This window comes from Apium graveolens, chromosome 8, assembly GCF_009905375.1.
Source record: "Apium graveolens cultivar Ventura chromosome 8, ASM990537v1, whole genome shotgun sequence".
In the NCBI taxonomy this organism is placed as follows: domain Eukaryota; kingdom Viridiplantae; phylum Streptophyta; class Magnoliopsida; order Apiales; family Apiaceae; genus Apium; species Apium graveolens.
In genome coordinates this window covers 123,188,125-123,191,785 of record NC_133654.1, presented here as the reverse complement: position 1 = coordinate 123,191,785, position 3,661 = coordinate 123,188,125, and the positions used below count along the sequence as shown (strand labels likewise).

At 39.4% G+C, this 3,661-nt stretch overlaps 1 non-coding gene across 1 annotated transcript; it reads right to left on the bottom strand.

The window, feature by feature from the left end:
• Positions 1-232: 232 nt before the first annotated feature.
• LOC141681128 (small nucleolar RNA R71) lies at positions 233-339 on the bottom strand. Its single transcript, XR_012558571.1, has one exon. It is a non-coding gene; the product is annotated as a small nucleolar RNA R71 (small nucleolar RNA).
• Between the last annotated feature and the right edge of the window lie 3,322 nt (positions 340-3,661).

The window sequence follows — 3,661 nt, the reverse complement described above, 5'->3', positions numbered from 1 at the left end:
AACATATGCACAACAAGATCCCAATATGAACATTAGGGATTTCATTGAGATCTGCGACACCTTCAAGTTCAATAATGTTTCTGAAGATGCCGAGAAACTGAGACTTTTCCCATTCTCTCTGAGGGATAAAGCTAAGAGCTGGTTACACTCTCTACCAGCTAGGTCTATCACTACTTGGGAGGATCTTGCTCAAAAGTTTCTTACTAAATTCTTCCCTATGGCGAAGACAGCTGCACTTAGGAATGCTCTTACTCAATTTGCATAACAATCGGGAAAAACTCTATGTGAAGCTTGGGAGCGCTACAAGGCGATTCTTAGGATGTGTCCTCATCATGGAATGCCTGATTGGATGATCATCAATTACTTTTATAATGGTTTGGGAGCATAGTCTAGACCCATGCTGGATGTAACATTAGGTGGAGCATTATGGGCAAAGAATTATGAGGAAGCTTATGCTCTAATTAAGATGATGGCTGCGAATGAATATCAGTATCCAACCCAGAGATTGCCACAGGGCAAGGTAGCAGGAGTTCTTGAAGTGGATACATCTACAGTATAGCTGCTCAGCTAAAGGCATTATCTATGAAGATTGATTCTCTGGCTAACTATGGAGTTCATCAAAGGACAAGTGTTTGTGAGCTTTGTGTAGGTTCACATGCAACGGAGCAATGCGCTATATCTAGTGAATTAGCTGAATTTGTGAGCAACTTTCAGAGATCGCAACAACCAATTCCAGACACTTATCATCCTGACAACTAGAATCATCCTAACTTCAGCTGGAGCAACAATCAGAATGCGATGCAACAACTGTTCCAGCAGTTTGGAAACAAGCAATTCAATCCTCCTAGTTTTCAGAAACAATTTACACCAAGACAACAACTCCAACAACAAACTCATGGAGGTGCAGGTCTATCTTCGAATGAAAAATCTAAACTGGAGGAGTTCAGGCTTATGTGCAAAAACCAGGCTCTTATATGCCAAAGCTAGGATGTTTCTATCAAGACTCTGGAGAACCAAATAGGGTAAATTGCTAATTCCTTATTCAATCGACCACTAGGAACGCTTCCTAGTGATATAGAAGGTAATCTAGGTAAGAGGGAAGTTAAAGAACAGGTGAATGCCATCACCTTGAGGTCTGGAAAGGTCGTAAGCCCCCAAATTCAACAAGACGAAGAGTCTAAAAATTCTGTCCAGAATGCAAGCACGACTCACTTTTTCCAATTCCAGAAAATGAGACTGTAGCTAAAAAAGTGGTGCAAAAGGATGCCGAGGTGGAACCGAAGAAGAAAGTTGTTGTAAGCAATCATCCTGAGGGTAATACAGGGGATCAACAGGTCTACCCACCTCCGTCATTTCCTAAAAGGCTTTAAAAGCATAAGTTCGACAAACACTTTGCCAAGTTTTTGGAAGTTTTCATGAAGCTGCATATCAACATACCTTTTGCTGAAGCTCTAGAACAGATGTCAGGCTATGCTAAGTTTATGAAGGGTATTCTATCTCGGAAGCTAAAACTTGAGGAGTTGGAAATCGTTGCTCTAACGGAAGAGTGCAGTGTTGTTATGGAACAAAAACTACCTCCTAAGCTTAAAAATCCAGGAAGCTTCACGATACCTTGCACCATTGGCAATCTGTTATTCGACAAATGCTTGTGTGATTTGGGAGCTAGCATCAATCTGATGCCCTTATCTGTGTTCAAGAAACTTGGTTTGAAACCGGTAACAATGTCCTTGCAGTTGGCCGATCGGACCATCACTTATCCACGAGGTATAGTGGAGAATGTCTTGGTCAAGGTGGACAAACTTATCTTCCCTGTTGACTTTGTACTTCTGGATTTTAAGGGGGATAAAAAATTCCCATTATCTTAGGAAGACCATTCTTGGCTACAGGCTGAACTATGATCGATGTTCAAAAAGGAGAGCTTACGATGAGGTTCAAGATCAGAAGGTCACTTTTAATATGTTCAAGGTAATAAAGTTGCCCACATATAAAGAGAAGTGCTTTAAAGTAGAGCGGGTTGACTCTATCATGAATTTGAAGCTTGAGCAATTGCTAAAGTCAGATTCCTTAGAGAGATCCTTAATACGAGAATCTGTTATTAAAGATGAAGAAGGAGTAGAGCAACTGCAGGTTTTGAATACCCCTCTGTGGAAGAGGAAGTTGGATATGCCATTCGATTCTCTTGGGTTAGCAGAGCTGAAAATTTCTCAGGAGTATATTGAGTCGTCTATTGAAGAAGCTCTCATACTTGAGATCAACCCACTTCCAGATCACTTGAGTGATACATTCTTAGGTGCATCCCATGATAAGAGGTTGGGATATATTTTTGATGATGTAGAGGGCGGCCGGACGGATCCTCCCATGTCTACAGAAGGTTCTTCTCATGTGCAGCAGGCATTTGATAAGACGGGTGTTGGTGATGAGCAGTACAGAGGCCATGCATGACATTCACCGTCATTTTGCTACAGATTTCACCCAGGCCTAGGGCACTGTTTTCCGAGACACTGGTGTCAAGGTTTATTGGCCACCTGATCCTCCACCCGAAGAGGGTGATCATTCCGCTAACTAGGTATGCCTGGAATCCTTATTATTACCTTCAATGAGGACATTGAAAATTTTAAGTTTGGGGGTGATAATGTAAGGATTAGTTTGTGTGTGTCCATATAGTTCATATAGATTCGTATTGCATGTATAGTTGTTAATTCATTCATATTTTTGCATGATTGTTCATTTAGGTCATATTTGTTTGCATATTTGTTTGTATTTTTATGTTAGTTCATATAGTTGCATTTGCATGCATATAACATGATCCCTTATGTTGAGCTATTTCTGTCTGATAAGTTGATGTTGATTTGAGTGTAGTGATGGCGAATAGAGGGTTGTTTAAGTCCTAATGAATTGATTTGCATGTTAGGTAAAAAAAATCACAAGTCTTATAGGTTTGCTTTTGAGCTAGATCATGATTATACTTGTTTATTCGTCAAGATTTAATCACTTGTTTATATTTAGAATTTTTGGTATTCTCGTAATGACGTAGGAGCACTGATTTTTAAATTGGAGAAAAACTTGGATTTCATTGCTAGTTGTGAATAAGGCTAGGCGTCAAATGGCTAGTAGCCGGCTCATATTTTTATGAGTAGTATAGGGTTGAATAAGATGAAAGCGAAACACACTCATTCAGAAATTGGAAAAAAAAGAAGAAAAAAAAGAAAAAAAAGTATGTGATTATGCAGAATTGATCACGAGTGGGCTCTTTAATACTCGAGTTATTAAGTTCTAGGGGACTTTGTGCCTAGTGACCTAAGGCTTTTATAGTCTGGGATCCGCTAACCTAACGTTCGCTACATGGGTATTATTGCATAAGTCTTTTGGGACCTCATTCATTGCACGATCAAATAAGAATCTTTGTTATGTCTTCAATAATAGCATGAATCCTTCTATAACTCCAGTAGAAAGGAGGTGTTGTGAGTCATTATGCGTTTAACACCTATTCTGTTTATAAACTTATGATTGTTTTGATGATAAATAGGTTATGGTTATGGGTCTAGCATTGAGGGTATATCTGTTAAGCATTCCACATACGCACGTTTCTGGTTTGTGAGTTAGTTTGTGGGGTTTATTCGAACTCTGTTTTAAGTTATTGCATTCTTAGAGGCGTTGGCTT